The sequence below is a fragment of the Ornithodoros turicata genome, chromosome 5 (genome assembly GCF_037126465.1).
Source record: "Ornithodoros turicata isolate Travis chromosome 5, ASM3712646v1, whole genome shotgun sequence".
Classification (NCBI taxonomy): domain Eukaryota; kingdom Metazoa; phylum Arthropoda; class Arachnida; order Ixodida; family Argasidae; genus Ornithodoros; species Ornithodoros turicata.
In genome coordinates this window covers 33,350,855-33,375,568 of record NC_088205.1, presented here as the reverse complement: position 1 = coordinate 33,375,568, position 24,714 = coordinate 33,350,855, and the positions used below count along the sequence as shown (strand labels likewise).

General features: G+C 46.0%; 2 long non-coding RNA genes across 2 annotated transcripts; both read right to left on the bottom strand.

Annotated features, from left to right (window-relative positions):
- Positions 1-3,337: 3,337 nt before the first annotated feature.
- On the bottom strand, positions 3,338-3,889 carry LOC135395486 (uncharacterized). The gene is made up of 3 exons (XR_010423116.1): positions 3,801-3,889; positions 3,651-3,707; positions 3,338-3,453 (listed from the first exon to the last, which is right to left on the bottom strand). It is a non-coding gene; the product is annotated as an uncharacterized LOC135395486 (long non-coding RNA).
- A 17,628-nt stretch (positions 3,890-21,517) lies between these two features.
- Positions 21,518-22,230, bottom strand: LOC135394329 (uncharacterized). Its single transcript, XR_010422841.1, has 3 exons — positions 22,155-22,230; positions 21,654-21,726; positions 21,518-21,582 (listed from the first exon to the last, which is right to left on the bottom strand). It is a non-coding gene; the product is annotated as an uncharacterized LOC135394329 (long non-coding RNA).
- Positions 22,231-24,714: the final 2,484 nt, after the last annotated feature.

Below are 24,714 nucleotides of genomic sequence, written 5' to 3'. Positions count from 1 at the left end.
TCTTGAGGGCCAAGTCCAACCACCTTTACTTCCAAGAGGTCGAGGACCTCTTGGAGCACGCCTGGCTGGAACTTGATGCCTACAAAAGATAGATGTTATAAGTACACTGTTACAACACAATGGACAGTCCACAACCTTAATTCACGAGAAAAAAAAATGGTCCAACATCTATCCTTCTATCCTTCGCCTCAGTGTTCTGGCTGATGGATAGGGCAGCTTCTGCTTCAGCATGTCGTCATATCCGGTGGCTCCACAAGAAAAGTGTAGCTGGAGCCCTTTCTTGATCGTTTCCTCCGACCACTTGGACCCACGGTTGCTTTGTCGGGAGAGCGCTGCCAGCTGGTCATTGTTGAAGACACCATTTAGGTTGTTACGGAGTGTTTCTTTTTCACCCTCGAGTACTCGGACTCTGCGTCTTTCTCTGGCACGGGCTCGTTCCAGGCACTTGATTCTTTCCAAGAGAGCATCCCTTTCTTCATTGATGATAGGCTGCATGGATAAAAAGCAACATATTTTACGATGAAGTACAGCTACCAGTGTGAACACCACACTCTGTTGAGGGCTAAAAACTGTACTTACCTCAGCATTTGGGGGTGAGCTAGGAGAACACACCAGCAAGTCCAGTGCCTGGCCTGTGACCTGCAAGGACACTGAGATTCAGCACACTTGCAAAATTACATTTTGTCTGTGATTATTGTTGTAAATAGTGTCAGATTGATTAGGGTTTTCCTGGACTCTGTCTTACATTTACTAGACTTGAATTAGCAACAGTGTATCCCTCAAGTACAATGCAGTAAGCTGACAGTTGTCACCTCAAAATTTATTGACGAGAGGTGTAAGTTTGTGTGATAGCAATTGCAGCACGTAGTGAGTCCGGAACCCCACAATGTTATCAAGGTCAATATGGTGTAAGTGGTATGCGCCTGCCTAAGCCGGGTTCAGCTTACTTCAGAGTTTTGTGGTACTGAGCTGGACGAGCACAATGACAGGTCCAATGGCTGGTCTGTAACCTGCAAATGAACCACAATTCAATATCCTTGGATAATCTGTTTTGCCTTATCATATCTACAAACAAAATTGCAAGCACAAAGGAAGCAAGACATGACATGATAACGAGACATTACAACATTATGTCACTGCACCAATGTTGGAACAGAAAAAAAAAAAAACTTACTTTTTCTGTGTTGGTGTCCAGTTTTGAAGCAGAACACACACTCAGCTCAAGGGAAGTGTCCAGTGTGTCAACATTCTAGTTTAAAGATCATCATCAAAGATTAACAAATAGAACACAAGACACACATATACACCGGCATATAACATGCTGTATTTTTACAACCTAATAAACTTACATCAGCAATGTTTTCTAGACTGTTGTCATGGCCCACATGACAAGAGAGGCTTGTCTCAAGTGCAGGCTGTGGCTGAAAATAAGCAAGGTTTATATTATCCCCAGAGAGCCGTATAGTTACAGACAGTAAAATTAAAGCAAAAATAAACGCCAAAGCTATAATTGCCGTATCATGCTGTGCAACCGGGCAACAAATCTCCTGATTGCAGGTCCCTTCTCGTGGCTCTGGTGACACCTGATTTTGAAAATAAATCAGGCGGCACATTTATGTTCCCCTGCACTTGGTTTTTAACGCTGTTATCATTTATTGACTATTGATGTAACGTAAACACACAATGTAAAAGTGTTATAAATGCATAATATTTCTGAGATTTGAGATGAAAAATGTCACAGTTACAAATGGTTTATGAAACAATTTCTATTTTGAACCACTTTGAACATAAATGGCTCAATGTGGAAGTTGTTTCGTAAACCATTTGGAATTACAGAAATTTTTCACCTGCGAATAAACTTACCCCGGCAATGTCATCCAGGCAACTATCGTGGTGTGCATGACAAAAGGGGCTTGTCTCCTGTGCAGGCTGCGGCTGCAATTAAGGAAGGTTTACATTACCACACAAGACCGTATAGCTGCAGACAGTAGAATTAAAGAAAAGATAAATGGCAAAGCTATATTTACCATATCATGCTCTGCAACAGGGGCACAAGTTTCCTGGTTGTAGGCCCCATATCGTGGCTCTGGTGACACCTGATTTTGAAAATCGACCAGGTGGTACATTATTTTAAAAAGAGTAAGGAACCAGGCTGTTTTGTTGTCTATGATAAAAGCGTTAAAAGCTCAGTGCAGGGGAACACAAAGAAAGGCAGTATAAAACTGTAAAACGATGAAATGTAATGGCAAAAGAGCAAGGGTGCAGGCCAGCTGGTACATGGTGAAAAAATTTGGAACCCGAGAAAGGGACAGAGGAGGGACGAACGTGTCGTGTCGTCCCTCCTCTGTCCCTTTCTCGGGTTCCAAATTTTTTCACGATGAAATGTGTGTGAAGTGAAATGGGAACTACAAAACAAAAACAATACATGTAAAGGTTAATCGTAAAGGTGTAATCTTGTTAGATTATCAATTATGTTGTTTTGCAGTTTAGCACTGTGTTGCCTCGTTATGTTCCCCTGGACAGGGTTTTTAACGCTTTTATCATTTATTGACTACTGATGTAACGTAAACACACAATGTAAAAGTGTAATAAATGCGCAATATTTTTTAGATTCGAGGTGAAAAATGTCACAGTTACAAATTGTTTATGAAACCGTCTCTATTTCGAACCACTTAAAACCACTTTGAACATAAATGGCTCAATGTGGAAGTTGTTTCGTAAACCATTTGGAATTACAGAAATTTTTCACCTGCAAATAACCTTACCCGGGCAATGTCATCGAGGCAACTGTCATGGTGTGCATGACAAAAGGGGCTTGTCTCCTGTGCAGGCTGTGGCTGAAGATAAGTCAGGTTTACACTACCACAGAGCACTGTACAGTTGCAGTTGCACACAGAGCTGCATGCCCACAGAAAAATTACTGAAAAATAAATGTCAATACTATATTTACCATATGTTGCTCTGCTACAGGGCTACACGTTTCCTCGTTGCAGGCACCATCTCGTGGCTCTGGCGACACCTGATTTTTGAAAAGAAATAACTCAGTTGGTAATACAGAGTAAAACAGAGGAAAGAAAAAGTGTCAAGTAAAGCAAATTGTTTCGATTCTGGTATGACATAGCAAGTTCAAGTTCTCGTCCCTGTTGTCTTCTGTCAACACCCGAGCCCAATTGAATGCATGTTTCTTACCTCTCGGAACCTTGATGTAGCAGCCGCAAGGACAGAGTCTGCGGCCAGAGGCTGGGGTGACAATACAGCACTGTCGATGGCAGGCCCCTCTCCTTCTCCCTGTAATGAAAACTGCAAGGACAGAAGTACCTGTGCAGCATTATAGTCAGCACTTGGAACAAAGCCCACCCTATTTGTTGCATCCGAGAAGAAACTTGTGGCTGGTCTTGGTGCTCTGACTCCTTGCACGCCAGCTGGTGACAGCATGTGAGGGAACTCGGGGGACTATTAGGGAAATCCAAGAGTATTTGCACGATTTTCCTGTTTACATGTGCACTACTCCTATATGTATATGCTTCTTTTGCTAAGTTTTCTTGTCTTATACATTGTGCAACTCAGCTGTGGCCAACGTTTCCGCAAAGCTTCATATTTCTTTTTCATGTATCCAACTCCAACCCCAAAATCAAGAACGCATCACTCACACGAACTTCAGATCCAGCTCTAGAAGTCGGGTCCTCGTTTTCTTGGTTGGATCGCTTCTGAATCAAAAAGCAGATAAGTTGGTGTAATAGGTGATTGGAAAAATCAAGCAACGCAACTAATGTTTGTTACAGCTGAGCACATAAAAATACCTTTTGACGTCGTCCTTGTCGTTCAGTTTCGCTGCAGTCGAACTTTGTGGGCACTGCTGTTGGCTTCAGCAATCGTCTCCGATCGGCGCAATTTGTCTCGTATTCGCTCTCTTCAAAGTGAGCCTGATTATGTCAGGAAAAAATAAACATAACGTACAATGTATCAGGAGCAAAAGACTTCAAAAGATTTCTCTCACCTCGAAAAGCTGGCTGTACGGCGTGGGCTTCCAGCCACAGCCACGTTTCATGTTGTCCAGCCAAACTTTTCTTCTTTTTGGATCAACGGGGAAGCGAAACACCCGAAACCCTTTTGAACTTGAGTTTCTGCAGCGCGGTGCGACACAGAACCCCATCGCGCAGCGGGCCGGACGCCCAGAGCGTCGAATCCGATCGATTACCGCCGACTGTCAAAAATCACTTGTTGATCAGCTGGCAAGAAACATCAAAATGGCGACGGTCAGCTGCGCAAGTGACTCGGGCTGGCTTAAAAGCGCATCCTGTGTGGATTTCATGTGGATTCGGGCTTGTAGGGCGGAGCAACGGCGAAGATAACGTCACAAACAGGCCCCGCCTCGTAGGCGGCGGAAGATCAAAGAATGCCCAAACTCTCCCTATATACGGCTCTGAGATAGCTCCAGTGATTTCAGCTGAAAGAAACTGTTTCAGCAGAAAGCTCAAGCTTGTGGAGATGATTTTCCAGGTTTAGGGAAGATCTTTCGTGCTGTTCAACACCGAAATTCCCTCAATACACCCGTCAAAAGGCTCTTCAGTGTTGGCAGGGACATATTCGGACTCAAGTGTGGGAAGATTAGTGATAACACTTCGAAAAACAATCGTTATTGGAATACAACTAGTTCAGATGATACTTAAGTTAATTTATTAGTTTCATTGCCCACATCACCACCAGCAATGGAGTAGAGTATCGCCCCCGGCGATGAAACTATTCACCATCGTTAAATAAAGTTGTTGTTGTTAACAATGCCGTACGTGTTTGAAAATGAAGTACTGTTTGCCTGTGCGCATAGAGTCGTCCGTTCTGACCTGTACGCAAAGTAACTGCAAAGTAACTGTATAGTAACTGAGTTACATAACCTAGCTTAACTGTAAGTAGTTACTTTCTGAAAGCAGTATGTAACTAAGTTACTTTTTTTCGAAAAAGAACTGTAACTATAACTTAGTTACTTTTTGACGGTATTGGCCCATGACTGATGTGATCACTCAAAAGCACCTGTGTTTGATACTTTAGTCTTGTAATAAAAGTGTATCAAGTCATGTGAACTTGTGAAGTTTCTTTCTTTCCTGCAGAGTTGCATGCCATTTTGTTCTCTCTCAAGCACATTCCATCCGCCGATATCACCAGCTGGGTGATATACTGTGACTCCAAGGTAGCTCTTCAGTGTATAGCGTACATGGGTATTCGTGGATCACTGGAGCCAGTGGTTGTGGAAATACTGCAGGAACTAAGCCGTCTTGAAAATGAGAGGGCACTCAGTCTACTTCCAGTGGATTCCTGCACACTGGCATCCGCGGCAATGAAGACGCTCCCGGGGCTGCAGCAGCTGCGTACCATTCCCGATCAAGCGTGTGGATTACCCTCCCCAAAGGCGACAGGCGAACCTTCCTCAATGATGTGGTGAGGCCTCTCCAGTGTGACCACCTAAGCGATTTTGTCCCTAAATTTAGCGAATTTTTGCTCTGTTTTGAGACTTTTTTCGTATACTGGGTTTAGCGACTGTTTCAGCGGCTTCCTCCAGCAGATCATGAGATATTTAACGACAGTGAAAATGTGAAAACATCGGTAAAAAATCGGTCTGAGAGAACGTGGAAACACGAAACGGCTGAAATTTAACGCTTCTCGTTGGTATGCTACTTCAAACCGCTAAAGCTAGCAAAATTGCTGTGCGCTCCTCCAGGAAGCAAGGTATCAGTGAGTTGTCCCGATGAGCGGGATGAGCTCCCGATGAGCTCTTTCTAACGGAGCCAGGCCCCCATAGCTCCCCCTCTTCGCGGCTCTAAAAAAATGTTTTCACGTCATAAACACGTGGTATTACTCCGTCAGGCATCATAGTTGATACGCATTGGCCGAAGGACATTGCGCACTTCGCTATTGGTTGGCAGTTTCAAAAGAGCATTCTTTCGCGGGCTGCCTGTCTGGCGTGCAGTTACGAGAAGAGAAGGGAGGGAAGTGGCAGCGGCGTCTCGACGATGTCAGTGATGTCAGTTGACAGCACCGTATGACTATGACCGCATTGTGCAAAGAGAAGTGGAGAAGTCGCAGATTTGTTAGTGTGTCAAAGTGACTCAGCGCGTTTTGTGGTGTTTCCCGAGGCAAGTACCCTACGTACGAACAGTCTCTCGAGTTCAGAACTGGAATGCAGTGGTGAGCTGACGCCTGAGGAACACTTGTGAGCGCCGTCGCATTTCCAAATGCAGTCACAACGGAGACAGGATTCGGTGTCCGTGCGACAAGCATTTCCCGCTTTGTTGAAACCTTCACACTGCGACCAACGAAAGGGAGATGGTCACCGTGAAATCGCATGTACTCGTGTGAGCGTCGCTCGCTTCTAGGAGTAGACTGTGTGTGTTTTGCGAGTTCGAACTTGGTCAACGAACGCAACGATTTGGACTCTACGCACGGTGAATATTTGTGTCAGACTATTGAGTCAGTACGAGGTTTCAAATAAATGTGTATTTTGTCAAAAATTTGCCTAGTTGTTCTGGAATACGGGATAACGAGCGTCGGGAATGAAAGCCAGTAAAAGTAAAAGCCGATGGTAGCCAGTACCGGGCCGAAAGGCGAGCCAAACTGAGCCTGATTGGCCGAATGGTAGGCATCATAGTTCATTTTCATTGGTTGCATGCCCAGTGTTGCCTGAATTATCTCAAACTATGGGCTCTATGGGGAGCTGTGGGAGCCCGACGGAGCGTCGGCGTAGCCTATTGAGAGTGAGAGGCACAGCACCACCAGTGCACCCTGGGACTGCCCGTGCACGTGCGGTGGCGACTGGAGAGGAAAAGGGTCATGGAAAGCGGCCCACATTACAAGACGCCCAGTGAATGTGGTGCGTGCTGCGCTTGTAACCAGCGTGCGTCAAAGTGCATATCAAACATGAGCTTCATTCCACTGAATAAGAGACTGAATGTGAGTGGGAGGACTAGTCAAAGAGACTCTTTCTCAGTGTGCATCCCCGCTTGTAGTCATTACAAGTCTTTACCGTGCTGCACAAAATTCCACATGTTGCAAGCTTGCAGTTTTTGTTTTGTTTTTTATCAAATTTCATATTTATTTGTGTTACGTATCCATACATACACCGATGCAAAGAGGTGAAGGAACCTGTTGGAATGAGCTTCCAGTCCTGTAGTTATATGACTCTCTCTTACGTGTTTACAATCCCCTATTTGACACTTGTTCAATTCGTATCCTCTCTTTCTTTTTCTCTCGTCTAATCTAATCTACTAGCCGCCTTTTCTTTCTTTTTGTTGCCTTTCAAAGCAGTCAGTGCAGGTTCTGCATTCAGTACTCAATGCACAAGGAAATAAAGTTTCCCCCCATATCATGTGTTGCGTGTGTCGTCTCTGGTAGCGTGGCAACACACCAAAGAAAGGTCCATGAGCCAATTTAGGGATACAAGCAAATGAAGTTAACTATTTACGTAAATACAAGAGTTCGGTGATACAGAAAACTGTCGGCAGTCCGTCCAGCCTGTTCATCGTCGATTAAGAAAATGACGCCTAGGCCACTCTGGCTTATCTCCGGCTCCTATATATCTTCGGTTGCTGCGAAGACGGTATAAGAAAGCATTCCCCTAATCCTTTGTCGGGCACGAGAAATTGTGGCAGTGTCTTGGAGTGAAGAATGTCTCTCGGACGGGTCCCCCAAAACAAGGAAAGCCGACACCTTCGTGGAACTGAGGGCCACCTGGAGTGCGTCCTGGCGCCGCAACGTATTCCATGAAGACTTGCGCAGATTGGGTTACACGTACACTTTTCTTCTAACAGTGTAGGAACGTAACAGCTCCTCCGCCGATCAGGAAGATCTTAGAAGGGGAGTGACCATTGTTGCTTCCCTGAAGAGATATGTGCACATGTAACAGCTAGCAGAGTCTTGCGTTGATCATTTGTGACAGTCGCTATCGATGACACAGGCACTTCACAGTTTATCGCTGTCAGTGTCGTCTGCTCTAACGGCATGCCCCTGACTGTAGGCTTCAGTAGGCGCTTCTGTGACTACCCCTTTGGGATAAGACACTTCGTAGAATTATCTTGGTGGACGACCACTGATCAAACAAAACACTTAGCCGAAACAGCACCAAAGCAAGTGCTGGTCCTCTCCATCACATACCAAGTAAACATCTAATATAACTCCATGGTACCACAACATTAGGGTGTTGTTTCCAATGCAGCCCCCAATAGATGGATTATCTCCGATGAATAGAAGGATTAGCGATTGTGTAGGGTACACCACTAGAGGGCGCTACCAGCGACGCTTCACCACTAGTGGCCGCTGCTCTCACATTCCGCGGATGACGTCATTGATCCTTCGGGGAGCATGGTGAGAGACAGCGGGAGGCATGGGATGACGATGCGAAATAGAGCGCCCTTCTGCAAGGCTGTGGTGGCCCTGCGGGCGACAGGACAGACGCTCTCGGTGGCGGCTCTCCACGGCGTTGTTATGGCCTCGTGACCGCGATACGCGGCGTCGGCGGCAAAGGGTTTTGGATCCGGCGTCGTGTGCCAGTCTTTGAGCGAGTTTATATTAATCTCACTCCGTTTATTGTTCAACTGATGGTTGTTGTTTGAGAGTCAATTGCTATGCTGTGAGATTCGGGTGTACGGCACGCATACGACATACGACAATATAAATAAATAAATATAAACAAAATGACGTGCACCATAAATTACGCCACATTATTATGGCTTCCCGTGTTGCTACACTTTCCATTATAAAGGCGCTTTCGGGAACCAGTCCGTTCGCAAACAGCCGTGTGGATCCCGTCGTGTATATATTACACTCGGATACTTTCCTTTTAATTGCCTAATAACGATTTTGCGACTCGAGCGCGTGTATTAGCAGGCTCCAGACTTGCGCAATATTATTTTGGTGATGGTGTATATGTTCAGACAAGAGCGGAGGAAAGTTGTTCCTATTTGCTTTATGTATTTATTCACTTCAGTATATCATTCTCACATACTAGTTTGAATTTAATTAGCGGTTAGTAATACTGCAGTATAAGCAATTTAGCACATTACAGTGCTGTAAGAGATATTGTAAGCACCTTATGGCTGCAGCATCATTGGGTGGGTATCAGTAAAATTTTAGTGCCTTCTTTTTTGTGGTGGCCACTATCACTAATAGGGATTCAGCTAGGGGTTCAGCTAAGGCAATTACAATGGCAAGAGTCATCTGCTATATTGGAAAGTGAGTGATTATGGTCTCAATAAATATGAACATGATAACTTCATGAACTAAATGAACATATGAAGTCTCAATAAACATGATACCTTCTACAATATCATCTGTGATTCCTAAATGTCAGTATGACAAGGTATGAAGGAATGTTAAAGGAGCAGTCTAGAGGCACACAACTTTGTTTCTGCTTTTGATTGGCATGGAATGTTAGGCACCCGAAAACAGTTTTCCCATAATTAGTACAACCATAGCGAAATAGGGACGCCTGCAATCGTCCCCCGAATCTCCCGTGCGCGAAACATCCTCCTTCGCCATCACAATAGACACGTGATGACCTATGCCACGCGCGTCACTATGTGACGTAAGTGGTAAGGACGCTCCTCATTGGACCTGGGATCACATGATCGAGGTGAGCAACATCGCGCACACCGGAGCGTCTGCTACCGCTTCGGAGACGCCAGGCGTTCTCCAGCTGCGTGATGTCCGAAACAGAGGATCTGAAGGCTGTCAACCACACGACCTCGACTTTTTGGGACCGCTGACACCACGGGAAGAACGAGTGGTGCAGCACGAATATAACTGTGTGTTGTTCAGCGATACCCCAGCGCTTCCAGACAGCGTGCAGCCTGTCTGACGTTTTTTTTTACTGCACAGTTCGTTCAGTGGCTAACAGGTGGGGCCACAATAGCGCCGTCATTGCTTGCTTTCTGGTGCTGTAAGTTTTGAGATTGCACAGAAGCCACGGATATTACTCTTGTGATCGCAATCCTATGTTGTCTGTTGTATCTTGTTGGATGTATATGTGCTCTGTTTTTCGGAAAACGTGATATAAATCATATAACTAATAGAAGTCAGCAAGAAACAGCTTGCAATATTCGTAGCAGGCGGTTTTTCCTATCAGCCATTGAGGGGGCGCTCTACCACAAACGTCACACTAGAGTGGGTGATTTGGGTGAGTGGGAGGGCGATTTTGCAAATTAATTGCGCGGCGGTGAAACAACTTTGGACAGAAATATTTTGTGGGAATGCTTTTCACATACTGCTTTACAAGATGACAGTAGTTTTTGGCCATGTTAGTACCACTTTAATGCACCTTTAACGTAGTGCATGCTATCCAACGCAAGTTCTTCCACATCCCCCCCCCCCCCCATGTACACACACTCAGGAAAAAAAAACGGGTCTTGGGTTTGCCTCGGGTAACATAATTTAACTACACAAATGCAGATATGTGCAATCAAACGCATTTGCAAGGAAAGCATGAGGATTATTGCAGTTGCAAGAATCATGTCAGTAGGTCATGCACATCTTGGTATTTTTGAAATTTCTCAAACATTTCCGTATCTTTTATATTCAACGTGTTCGAGATCTAGTGTGCAACACCTTATATCGAATCAAAATCTGAGCCGGTATTGGGTGATGAACACACCGGTGTGATATGAGCAACAATAAGGCAGACGGCTTCAGGGCGTCGGAGCGAATCGAAAACCGGAACCGAAAACCGAAACAAAACCGCTATTTTGGTGCGAACCGGAACGGAATCGAAACCGTATACGTTTTTTTTTTTTTTTCGCTCAGGAGGGAAACCGAAAAATTTATTTAACGCTTTTCGGTCCAAGCAAGAACTTCGCCGGTTTGGACTACGAGTAGGCGAATGAAACTGTCGTCGTGTGTTCTGAAGTCATGTCATGGATACTTTACGAGGGTTACGGTTACGGTGCAATGTATGTCGGTAGAGTATGACCCTTAGGCTCCCTTTGTAACGTTTTATCGTTCGCGCACATAGACTTAGATGTACATGTGACCGGTTGTGACTCTATCAATGTGCGACCCAAGGGGGCTGCGAAGCGGCTTCTCTATCGGTAATCTCTCGCAACGTGTTCCTTGTTCGAGAGCAGCGAAGTTGAATACATGTACGTATCCGCGAGGCAAGCGCGTGCGAAGTGGCGCCTCTTTTGTGGACAGGACACGAAGAAAAGAAAATGAAGCCGTCAAGCGCGTTTGTGAGTGAAGGTGTTCCTCGATTTGCATCGAACTCGTGCGGTAGTGCTTGCTGGCGAGGAAGCAGCAACAGGCATTCGGATGAGACGCGATCGCACCGATCCAGCAAGAAAGTACTTTACGTATATGACATCACAACAAACAAGTCCATCTGTATCATGCGCTTCAAGAAAGGAGAATGCCTATTTGAACAGACAGTCACCTACAGGAACCAGGAGCTACCAATTTCACAACTGCCTACTAATATTAAATACAATGTATGCATATAAACGGGTTTACATTTTGCAGCATTTGATTTTTTTTTTTCTGGGAATGAATATGTCCATCAGCGGAACCGGTTAAAACCGGTATGAACCGTTATTTTTTTGCTCCGGAGCAGAACCGGTACCGGACCGTTTATGACAGAACCGGAACGAAAAACGTTTCGGTTCGACACCCTGATTATGTACTTTCAATGTAACACTCATTTTTTTCATTGCTGGTGAAGTGATGCCATTAAAGAACCCATGTATCTTGTGACTATGATCTAATAAAGAATTTTCTACAGTGACATATTGATTTTGTTTTTAAAAATCGCGCAAATTAACTCTTGTTTGGGGGGTAGTAAGTACCCGTAAGTGTGCATTGTCTGCACCTCGGGAAATCGTTGGGGTACGATACAGGCTGCCGATAACGGACCATTAACATCCCCGTGTTGCAAACCGTATGCCGGACCATGGTCGGGAGCCGACCCGATCGGGTCGGTCGCCGCCGGCGCACCGACGTTGGGTCGTCGCGCTGTGCTGCCTGGGTGGTATCAAAGTCTTTCAACTAAGCTGGAGGTTGCCTTTTTCTTGTTGAACGTGTAGGCATTGTAGGAATGGGAGATTCCTGTGCCTCCGGTGGCTCAGTAAAATACTCTGTTCCTGGAGAAGAAACAGGTGTTATCAGGTTGTCTGGTGACTCTTGCGGCTGAAGCGAAGGGGGCAAAGCCTGTTGGTCAGACATCATGGGTTGGAGCAATGAAGGATCAGTGTATGGAGGTGTAAAAGTTTTCATTTGGCTACAGTGTACGACCTTTGTAGCACTTGGAGACAACAGTTTTGCAACCACATAAGTAGTTGGGGTCTTCTGGGAAAGAACTTGGTAGGGGCCCTTGAATGTGAGTGCTAGTTTTGCACACCCTGTAAGTACAGGCTCATGGCGTTGGATCCAGACGAGTTGACCTACTTTGAGTCCTACAGGCCGATGTTGTTTGTCATATCTCTGTCTGCGTTCTGAACGGGCTGCCTCAGAGTGTTCAACAGCGGCACCACGTGCTTCAAAGAGATCCAGGAGTCTTTGTTGCAGGGGTGTTGCATTCTGGTGGGCAGTTTGCTGGTGTGGTAGTCTAGGAGTGTATCCATGAAGTAGTTCAAACGGAGACACTTTTAAGGAAGCATGAAACGTAGCATTGACAGAAAATACAGCTCTGTCAAGATTTTTCACCCAACATTGGTTGTTACTGTCACAAAGCTTGCGTATAACGGTTATTAAGGTACCGTTGCTTCGCTCTACGAGACCATTGCTTGCTGCGCGATATGCTACAGAGTAGTGAAGTGTCACGCCATGGTGGGACATGAATCGTTGAAACTGTTGACTTTCAAAGGCACGACCATGATCGGAAAGGCAGTCGGTGGGGACTCCAAAGCGATGAAACACTGTCCAGAGGTGTGCGATAACCTCTTGGGCTCCTGTAGAAGTCACGGCTGTGGGTATAATGTGTCTTGTTCCAAAGTCAACCACATTTAGAATATATCGATGAGGGCCGTCAGGTGTCATCGTAATGTGGTCCATAGCAATGGTGCTAAAAGGGACTTCGGTCGATGGCATAAAGTCCATGAGTCCTACAGATTTTGTTACAGGGCGATTGTTAGTTTGGCAAGTAGTGCACGCAGTGACATAAATAGTGACCTCGTTTCGCATTTGTGGCCACCAGTAACGTTGTCAGACTTTCTCGTAAGTGCGCAAGGCATCCATGTGACCAGAATAGTCATGGGTGAGTTCTAGGATGGACTGACGCATTTTTGTGGGCACGACGAGGACATAGATGTGCGGTGATAGTTATCTGTACAAGACGTCTGTGATATACTGTGCACGTGAGTTTTCGGACAGCCTCATCGTCATGGGGCAGGGAAGAGAATAAAGTGTGGAATGAGGAACGGGTGGTGGATGCGTACTTCCAACGATACCACAGGCTACCTAATTTGGCGACGATTGGAAAACTTCTCCTGAATACTGTCTTTCGATGACTACGAAGGACTGGGAGTTGTTCTCCATCGACGACATCTTTGCACGAAGGTGTGCGCAGAAGTGACCTTGGGCCTGTACTTCTGCTAGCTGAGCTGGAGAGAATGCAGCACATGTATACTGCGAGAGCATGTCTGGGACGACGTTAGAGCGGCCATTCTTATGCTGGACTGAGAAGTCCATTAACATGTTGACGAATCTTCGTGAGGGCTTCAAATATGCTGTCAAACAAGCCACTGTCCAATTATCCGTAATGAGAATGCGAGCAACAAGGCAATGACGAAATTTGATGATAACTGCCAAATGAACAGCTTCTGCCTCCCACACATTGCTGTGGAGACGTTGTTACGGCTCTGTGAGCATGCGACTTGCATACTCTATGACTCGTTCGTGGCCATTATGCTATTGTGAAAGCACTGCTCCTATGGCTGTGGTGACCAGCGTAGTTGAATTTTCGTCAAAATGGGCTAACACAGGAGGGGAGGTCAATGCTTGGCGCAAGAGGTTGAAGGCTTCTCCACATTCCAGGGTCCACTCATAAATACCCGATTTCACCATAGCTTGTAGAGGCTGTGCGAAGCGCGCAAAGTTCTTAATGAATTTCCTGTAGAAACTGGCCATTTGGAGCCACGAGAGGACTGCTTTAACTGTCGCTGGCACAGGCATCCTCGCTATGGCGTCGACCTTTGCAGGATTGGGTAACTTGCCGTCTTTGGAAAGTATGAATCCCAGAAATCTTAGTGACTCGACTGCAAAAGTGCATTTCTCCATTGACACCTTAAACCCAGCATCCTGGAGGAGGGATAGGGCTTCATCCAAGAGGAGCAGGAAGTCCTTGAAGTTGGTGGCAAAAATTAGGACATCGTCCAAGTACACTCGGACTCCGCACTTGGATTGTCTTGTCCTGAGTGGAGTGAACACCTTGTTGATGGCCCGTTGAAATGTAGACGGCGCGTTTTTAAGGCCAAAGGGCATGCGCGTCCATTTGTAAGTACCTTCGTGAGTGATAAATGAGGTTTTCAACTGATCTTCGGCAGGAAGAGCTATTTGCCAGTAGGCAAATTTCAAATCTAAGGATGCAAAAACTGATGCTCCAGCGATATCGCCCATAAGATCGTCTATTCGTGGGAGCGGCTGTACGTCTGTGACAGTCATCTTGGTGAGTGGTATATAGTTGACACAGATCTCTTTTTTTGCTCGTGTGAGACGACTACGACTGGGAATGCCCAGGGTCCTCATGAAAGCACAATTATTTGTTTTTCTAGCAGCTCATGTGTTCTTCTCAAGGAAGAGGCGGTCGGCTGCAGCATATCTATAAGACTGTCGCTTATATGGCAAGGTATTTGGCAATAGTCAATGCAATGCTCAACTCCAGTATAAAGTCCAAGGTCTTGTTCCGTTGTCGCAAACAGTGATGCATGCTTTTCTAAGATTGCTTCCACTTGATGAATCTCTGAGGGACTAAGGTACATGCCCAGCTTGGGTCGTTATGGCAAAGATGATTGTCTGTTATGAGCAGGGCTTACCCTGTCAAGGTCTGGCATATGATGAGGCACTTCTGCTTTTATTCCAGTGGTGTCTGGCAAAGTTTCGAGAACTGCCCATGTGGGGAGTTGCTCTTCCAACAATGGTTTTGTCTGGAAGCTCACCTCCTGGAATAAAGTTTCAGCTCTTGCAAGACAGGAGTTTTGTAGCAGCACAGCGTGGAACATTAGTGGCAGAAGCTTGCTAAAACATGGCATTATCATGCCTGTACTTGGGTGAAAAAGTTCCGTGGCAAATGGCGGCTTGACGTGGAGCTCTAGGTGGGCTGCTGCCAACCAATCCTCGCCCAAAATCAAGGGAACGGCATTCCTGGGGAGGACTGCAAGAGGTACTGAGGCACTAATATCCTGTATGGATATTCGCAAGAGTACTTGTCCTGAGGGGCACCCCCGACAACTAAGGGAGCGTTAGTCCAAGGGACAAGCTGGAAGTGGGATACAAGATCCTGAGAAATGATAGAAAGCTTAGACCCGCTGTCTGGGAAAGCAGTCACTTTGCCAACTCCACGGGTGCTTCAATGACATTACAAGAAATAAGTGACCCATCCAACGTTGGATGCAAGAAAAGGATGGCTGAGCAGATGTTCCTACTGGTGGAGTGGTGTTGAGCTTGGGATGTGTCTGATGGCAGTGTGCAGCAAGATGACCTTCTTCTCCACACTTATAGCATACAGCGTCCTTGAGGTCCTGGCCTGAACGGAATGCTGGTGCTCCATATTTGTTACAGATCGTTCTGTAACGTTCCTCTTGTATTGCAGGTGTCTTGTCTGTTAGACGAGTGTGCTGAGGGCGAACTTGTGGTGAAGATATGGATAACTTGTACCGACCAGCTTCTTGCGGTGCTTGGAAACTGTAGGCTGAGTTAGGGGCTTTGGCAGTATCGTTGCTCTGCAAGTGCAGGAATGTTCTGTCCAAATCTGAGCAGATGGACAAGAATTCGTCGACAGTTTGCGGCGGTTGAGCAGCGATAGCAGTTACTACCTGTTGACTCTTAATGCCTTGTAGCAAATACTCAATTTGCTGAGTTTCAGATAGCTCGAGTGGGCAACGTTTTATAAAGCGAAGCTTGGCAAAGACGTAGTGGCGAAGTCTTTCATCGAAATACTGTAAGATGGTGATTACGCGAGTTTGCCACTGTATGAGGGAGAGCTATTCGGCAAATTGCTGGAGAAAAGCACGTTTCCAACTGTCCCATGTATCACAGCTGTCACCCGAGACGAAATGCCAGTTTTTGTGTGTCCCGCAAAGCTTGCTTATTGCAATGAGTCGTAGTGTGGCATCGCTCCATTGTGCGAGGCTGCGAGCACGTTCAAAGTCGTCGATCCATGTGCGCGCTGATATTTCCTTACTGTCGTCGAAAATCGACAAGGCCGCTGACAGGTCAGGTGGCGTAGTGAGATGTAATGGTGGAGTCAAGGGTGTGAGTCCATGAGATGATACTGATGAGTCTGGGGCGCTTTGCTGTCCGCATGGAATTGCTTGAGACGCGGTGCGTTGTTGCTCTATTTGTGCGAGCAGACGATTTATTATGTCTTCTTTCGAACCAGCAGGGTCCAGTTGATGGCGTACAAGTTCTTCACGAATAAAGTCAGCGGTGAAACCCGTTAACTCGAGAGCAGTTGCTTCCATCCAATTTATGAGAGGCATCTTGTGCGAAAGCGAAGTAGGCTTAACTTGTGGCGGCGGCGGCGGATGCTTGCAGGGGCTTTTACGTTTGCTGTGGCTGATGGCAAAGGGGTTGGCGAACAGGCTTTGTCGACTGCGCCATATGTGAGGGCACCGGAACACGATGAGCAGAGTAACGAGCACACATACTAACTTTACTGGTCGTGAAGATACATCTTTGGCGCGTTCACGCATCCGTACATGCGGCTGGCAGATAGCAGGAGTGCACACTGTTGCCAGACCGGGACATGCATTGGGGCTTTTTCCCGTTACTCACAGAATATACAAGGTGGAGCTGATACTAGCTCTTTTGACAGTCGACAGAAGTCTGATAGAACTAAAAATATATAGATTGTAGATGAGGCTGGAAGATTCGTCATACGCGGCGAACACCCCGGAGGTTGTTGTCCGCGTCCACCTGTGGCTCCGAAGAAAATGCATCGGCTTCGAGCAGGCGCTCTGGGAAAGCGAAGTTTAGATTAGATACGATCCTAACTCCAGGTCAAATTAAAACATATCTCATGGCGAAGTTTGCAAGATTGCTTAGAAGATTTGGCAATTTGCTCGAAAAAGACCGTCCGCGATTCGGCAACATCCCCTGTGTATGATGTCACTGCCAGTTCGCCTCGCAGGCAGGTCGTAGCAACTGCCGTTCATGGCCGTGGTTAATATAGGATATTTTCGTTATTTGAACGATTTTGAACTTCATATTTCACAGGGCGAATGCCTTAGTACAGAGGAACGAATTGAAAATGATCGTAGTCAAATCGTAGTCGACTGTCAAATATCATGGTCCCTTTAAGTACGGTGTGCCGTGTGTTGAGATTTCAGCGCACGTTAAAAGAACCCTCATGTGTGCAAAATTAATCCACAGACCGGCCACTGTTGCGTCGTTCATGATCATAGTTGTCTCGTGACGTAAAGCCACACATTATTAAATTATTATTCTCGGTTATCCGCTTCTCGTTCCCCATCTCCGTACACTTTGATTGAAGACAAAACGCGAAAGTAGCTCTTCCTGCAATCGAAAACGGCACGTCAGGGTCTCATCTTAAAGGGGCTATTGCATCCAGTCGACTCCGAAACTACAGTGCCATTTTACTTCTCGTTCACCACCGACAATAACGCCAAAAATCCGACGCGAATTAGTGGAGTTGTTTCTGTGCAATGTGATGTAATACATGGCAACAGCAGACGACGCATGTTGAGAGCATTCCGGAATTCCCTCTCTGTAGACGTCACTTGGACAAGGCCAATCAGTGAGCGCCCTTTGGCGCGGACAAGGCCAATCAGGGAGTGGCAGAGAGACCTTGGCGCCCGACTGCCGGACGGGTGTGATGGCGTCTGTAGGTCGCGCAGAAGTAGTCTGAGATCGGCCCGTGGAATGCTGTTTCTGGTTAGCGCCGTACGTGTTTGTACAGCCACCAGCGGCGTATCTAGAGAGGACGGCGCCTATGGCAAGCTGTGCAGTTGCGCCCCCGTCGCAGCGTATCCCCATGATGTTGTTCGCGATAAACATGGAGCACTGCTGGCTTGTCGCTTATGTTTTTGTTAACCTAGAATACACACAAAACCGTCATAAAAAAGAAAAACTATTGTCAGACTGGACAATAGGCACGAGGACCTCCTCACACTCTAGGCTTTCTCCAGTATCCGAGGTCGGAGGCGAGGTGTGTAGCCTTGTCGTTCCCCTGCTTTGCTTGCAGAGGTAGCCGTGGGCACAATACGTTGCGGAGGACAATCTCCAAAATAAAAAAGAAGGAAAATAAAGGTGACGTAGCTTTCATTCCGAGCCTCCAAAGAAAGTAGCGTCTGCACTCTTGTTTTTTCTTGTGTTTTTTACCACCATAGTTAGCGCTATCGGCGCCCCCCCCCCCTGAAACGGCGCCCAGGGCAAGTGTTCCCACCTGCCCCACCCTAGATACGCCTCTGACAGTCACGAGCCTAACACCGTGTTCCACGGAACATGGTACCGTCAGCACTCACATTGGTAAGCACTCGCATCTAGAAGAGACTCGACATGTGCGGCTAACAGGGACCGTAACGAGGAAGGGGAGTCCAAGCGGGATATAGTAACTACTTCCGGCTTGGTGTCCAAACATAATTTAGTGATGCTGACGATGATAGTGGGGAGAAAGGGAGACGTAGGGCCTACTTAGGTCGGCATCCCAAAGTGATTCATTAACAGCGCATGACCACCAATATTCTTGAAACTAACCGAATATAATCATTTTCCCCATCAAGGATCCCCAGCAGGGGCTTCTCTCTCCCGCCGTATTCTCGCCCTAGGCGATCACAAAAGCCTAGTGCGCCTCGAGGTTTCCTCCCTTTGATTCTCGAAGCTCACTCTACCAGAAAAAGCGGACGACTGCGGCGATGCTGTTGTTCGCTTCGTGGGACTCATGTTTAGGTTAGTGAAGAAGGTCAGCTTGCCCAACGGATACTGAGTGAAGCCATAAGAGATGGCCTCTTGAAGCACACCTGGCTCTACGGATCTCTGTGGGCAATTTGGCAGAAGGCGACAGGTCTAGCCTTGACGGGAGACAACAGTTCGACAAAGTTCTGTCCATAAACATCCACCAAAATTACTACGAAAACTTTTGACATTTTGAAGAACATTTTAAACACGGGACATTTTAAAGGACTCAGGAGAGGGAATGATATCACCGTGAGTGTCGTTTGGTTGTGTGTGTATGTTATGCGGTCAAGTTCTGCTTGTAGAATGTGTGACACGGAACAGGGTGAGAGCGAGTGTCTGTACGCATTACGAATGAAATGAGGCGCCTGACTTTGTACCCTTGAAAGGTCAGCTATGAAGACCGCGCTCACATCCAATTTGTTCTATCGACAAAGACACCAAAGCTACCGTTCACATTGAATGTTTGTCGTCAAACGAAGAGCAAAATTTATTTTTATTATTGTTTTACGATACTCTGTTTTACAACAAGAACTGAATTCGGAGGAACGATATTTTAATCTCCCTTTCACATGGAAATGTCCCCGGATCCAGTGAGCTTAACGGATTTTTGTTATTTTATGTCGCCGCTTTCACATTTTGGAATATCGTTCCCCGCACTCTACATATAAACAAGTGGTATACCATCACTTGGGACAGACACATTCTCCAGCAGTATGCAACAACAAAGAAGGATGTCGCAGTCATTTTCATTGGTAGCTTTCCCTAATTATACGTGTTGGGCTCATAATTCACGAAGTCTTAGTGACATGTATTCGCTGATACCACGCTGCAGCACTGGTGACGGCTCGCAGTAACCAGCATATGAATCTCAATTTGCCTTTGCTTGTTGATGTATGGCAAGTGAAGACCGTCAAGACTCAAGAGGAAACGTAGAGAACCAATGACAGCATCAGCACTAGTGACGGGGTGAAGTGGATCGAGTGGTTGCAGTAGTCCTTGTTGCAGAAACATCGAATCACCGTCCTCAGTCGACTGCTTTCCGTCAGACAGCCCCAGTGAGGAGGATTACGGGCACAGTTGCGACGCATCTGTTGGAACTCGCCTGCAGGGATAACAACTCGTTTAATCAAGGTCTAATCCACGCATAAAGTCTTACTGCACTTAGATTAACCTAATACGTGAGACGGATTTCACATCGAATGCAAGAAGCGTGACCAACGTGCAAAATTATGTTCCTTGCGGATGGGAGCTGTACGGGTACGGAGAATGCCAGCTGTACGGGTACGCATGCGGGACCGTGAAGCAAACAAGCGCGTCCGCAGAAACAAGCCGCCGACATCTTCAGATCATGTTCCTGTTGTGCTACGACATAAGTTTTACAGCGGCAGGTGTTAACGGGTAGGTTTCAGGTGATAGCAGTGTCTGTGGGACAAAAATCCCCTCGCCCCTCCGCGCCACACTCTAAAAAAAAGGTGTCATACTGACTCCTTTGCGGGGTAAAACACCCTAACTCCCATGTGCAAAATTATAGTCTTTTTGAGGAGTATCTGCAACTCCGGGAACTATGGAGTAAAATTTACCCCTATAGTACGGAGTAAAAGTTACTCCCATACAGCTCCCTATTTACTCCAGCATGTCGAGTGTAAAAGCAACTCCACTCATGAGGTTAACATAACTCCGTTGGGGAGTTATGGTTACACTACATAAGGCGTAAAAATTATGCCCCTATCCTGGGGTGTGCATTACTCTAGTCAACTTTTCATCTTGAAAAACATGCAAGGAAGTGTTGTAAAACAGTATGTTTAAAAAACATACATTTATTGTGCCTCTGATACAGAACAGAAGTTGAACATTACAATGCACATTACACGCTATGTACATGGAACATAATCATATGACTAGAAACAACAAGTTGGGATCTAAAGTATTTAACGGCACCTAAAGCGTTCCCTAACCAATGCAACATACTTCAAGTTGAAGTCTTCGTGATGTTTGAATGCGGTCATTTACTGGACAGGCGCGTCCCTTCACCGTGATACAGCAGGACTGGAACTTGAATGGGTCTTCTGTGAGCATTTTTGTGAGATATAGATCATTTTTGTCTTAAGCGACACCGCTAAGGGGAGAGAAATGATAGCGATATATTACGAAGTTATGTTACATTCCTTTCTATATGGCCTTCTCAAGTAGTCAAGTATGCAATGTAGACCAATTAAACTAAGGAGCAGAGTAATTTTTTTCGTTACTGAAAATTAGAGAATAATCAAATCAAACAGAGCACATACGCACCAAAATTCAAAACTTGCTTATTTGTAAACATTTTACTTCCTTAAATATAGGGATGGGACAGATAGTAGGATGCACTGTAAAAACCATATGCTGTAAGAATGTGTGCCAGACTGGCAGAAATCACAGTGTTTGGGATGTGCATATTGGTGTGCGAGTGAATCTCCAGCTTGTTCATCTGTTGCAGCTTTCCTAAAATAGGTATGTGTACGCACTTTGCTGTATAAATATTATAAAGCACATGAAATAAAGTAAGCACTTACACAAGTGAACAGGTCAGATTGATCTCCCTCACCAGATGAGCAAAGACATAAATTACTTCTGCTGTGTAATAATCTGCAACATAAATATAGGCAATGAGAGTCCACGCAGTGGCGATATGTGATGCTATCATATGTCAAATATTTTTGCTAATTAACCATTTCGTATGCCAAACAAACAGTGCTAGGAAAATGAATTGGTTTGAATCATACATGTGGAAAAATTGATTGATGCAAGTACAGTGCTGTACAAAAGTTTATGGAACACGCTCCGGCGTCTCCCTCAGAGTGACACGCTAGCAGTGAATGGGACCGTATAGACCTACAGACATGTGCCTAGGTAACCCAGTCATCTGTTTGCAAGTCTATAGGTGCCATTCGCTGCTGGCGTGTCACGCTGAGGAAGATATGCTCCGGAGCGTGTTCCGCAAACTTTTGTCCAGCACTGTGATGTGATGTAACAGAAGAAAATAATGGGGATTTAATTCACTGCATTGTACCTACCCTTTTGTTCAACTGTTGCCCTTCTCTTCCTTGCAATTTGCATAGTACTTTCTTCCTTTGTGGAAGTGGAGCAGCGCTTTTTCATCGTCTTTTCCACTGTGCTGTGCACACCACTGGTCAATCTGAAACTTACTAACAACAGCATTAGAACTCAACACTGACACCACTTATCATCGACGGGATACATATCAATGAAATATTAATACAGAACAGCAGTAGTACCTACCCCACTGAACTTACCAGCGCAGGGGACCTCCTTCACACCACCTTCACAGTTTGTCACTTGAATGTCATGCCAAGCTATGCTGGCCTTCCAGGGGAAATTATCACCTTCGTCATCTGCAGTGCGTGCCATTAAAGCCAGACTATTCTGCAATATAGTTAACATTGGTTAACATGTACGCAGTGTCCTAGCTAAAATCACATTTCAACTATCGTCATTCATATGTCCTGATAATTCTCAAAATTCCTTTAGCGGAGTTCCTTTAGAACACAACAAAAAGGTACTTCCAAGCTTATGAAAAGAAAGAACCTCTCAACCATATATTTGTGAACAAAGTACAGGCCAACGTCTACCGTATCTTGTTAGCAGTGTCCCCAAAGCGGATCCTCCTTTCAAAGCAACGTATACGTGTAAGTACGTTTCACAGGACGGAGACTTACCTTGAGTACATAGTGGTAGGACACGCAGCTATATGACTTGCAGTCGTCGCATTCATTACACCTCAGCATGCTGAAAAACGTTATTGTTGGAAGCAGGGTGTCGAACCGAACCCGAACCCGAACCGAAAACCGTACCCGAACCGTTATTTTTGCCGGAACCGAACCCGAACCCGAACCGAAATTTTCATGACACTGTTGAACCCGAACCGGAGCAGAACCGTAAAAAATAATAGCGGTAACCGGTTCGCAACAAAACGGTTCGGACATAAAAGAAGTCAGCATAAGAGTTCCTCTCTATCCCCGAACGAAGACACATTGGTATCATCATCACGCGCCTATATCATAAATTTCAGAAATGTTCACCTAGCAGTCAGACGACGACGTATAGTAAGTATACTTTCAGCGTCTTTTTAACATGTTGAAGCGCAGTTGTCCTTGTGAGTGCCGCGGCTAGCGCCCCACGCACGCGGTGCGGCGTCTACTCTTCAGAGACCAGGTGTCACGCGGACGAATGAAACACGAATGGAGTAGGCCAGTTATATAGCTCTACAGGACGAATATGTGATCAAATAAGCGCCCAAGATTTCCCTTTACACGTGAGCAGCACAAATTAAACAAGTCAGAAACATGAGAACTGGAGAAGGAGCGTACGCAGAACGGTGCCTGTTTGATTGGTCGTGCTTTGAAAAGTAAATGTGGTTCTGCTTATTGGTAGCGCAGTTGTGTCGTCGTGACACATTGCCGTTGTGTTGTGGATTAACAAGTACACTGCTGTGAGCTCGGACAGAGTAAGGCTTGCAGGCTTATTTTCGACATGCTTCAGTACGGTTTCAGATCGATTCACGCTGCGAAGGCAGTGTGCCGGCAAGTACTGTCGTCTATGTTACGCTGTCCATCTTATTAGGCTTCCTTTAAGTGTATCTTGCTGGCACTGTGCGTGTGAAAAAAGATATTTTGGGAACAGAAAGTAGCAGGACTACACCGCTTCAACAGCGTGAACTCTAGTTGCAATAAGTGTTCATCCATTTCTCATTTCTCTCACTAAAGGGCTACCTCACCGCTAGAGACGTCAATGCAGACAACAGCAGTATGCTATTAGCCACGCATTTCCTGATAAAAGCAGTTTTATGGAACATATATAACGGAAGCGTTGAACCGGTTCGCGAACCGGTTCGGGGCTGCGAACCGGTTTGCGAACCGGTTCGATTTCTGGCCTGGCCGAACCGGAACTGAACCGGAACGAAATCAAAACAACGCGAACCCGAACCCGAACCGAACCCGTATTTTTTGCGGTTCGACACCCTGGTTGGAAGAAAATATTATTCAGCGGTCCAATAGACCACTAAGAAGTCTCTGCACGACAAGCAGAGAGAGACGCACGCCGCAGAGCTCAAACGCTCAAACTCAACGACCTCGATATCAGTGTTGCTAGACCGCGCAATGACAAGGAGGAAAACTGTCCAGGGATATGCAGATGTGTCGCGCTTAACTCTCGCCACCGAGTAAAGCGCAGGTTGAAGGGAGTTATTAAAGCATCAAAACATGGAAATGCACAAACAAGGTGTTTCAAGGGTGTTTGGTGAGAGTTCATCCGCAGCACGGGGTGTAAAATTGCTTAGTACTCTCTTTCGATTCCCCCTTTTTTTTTAGAGTGCAGAAGACTGAGTGACATGCGCACGCGCGCAGGTGTTGAAAGGAAAAGCTACGCGAGAGGGCGGCAGCGCTGCGTGCCAGACAATGGAATCAAAAGGAAACACACATTAGGGAGTTTTAGTACATCGGAAACGTTCCAGGGAAACAAACTAAAAACAAAAAAGAAGGTTTCAAGTCCAAGATCAGGAACGTGACATCAGCCACTTCAAATGAATCAGGTGCTTCGCATACCCTTCTTTCGAAA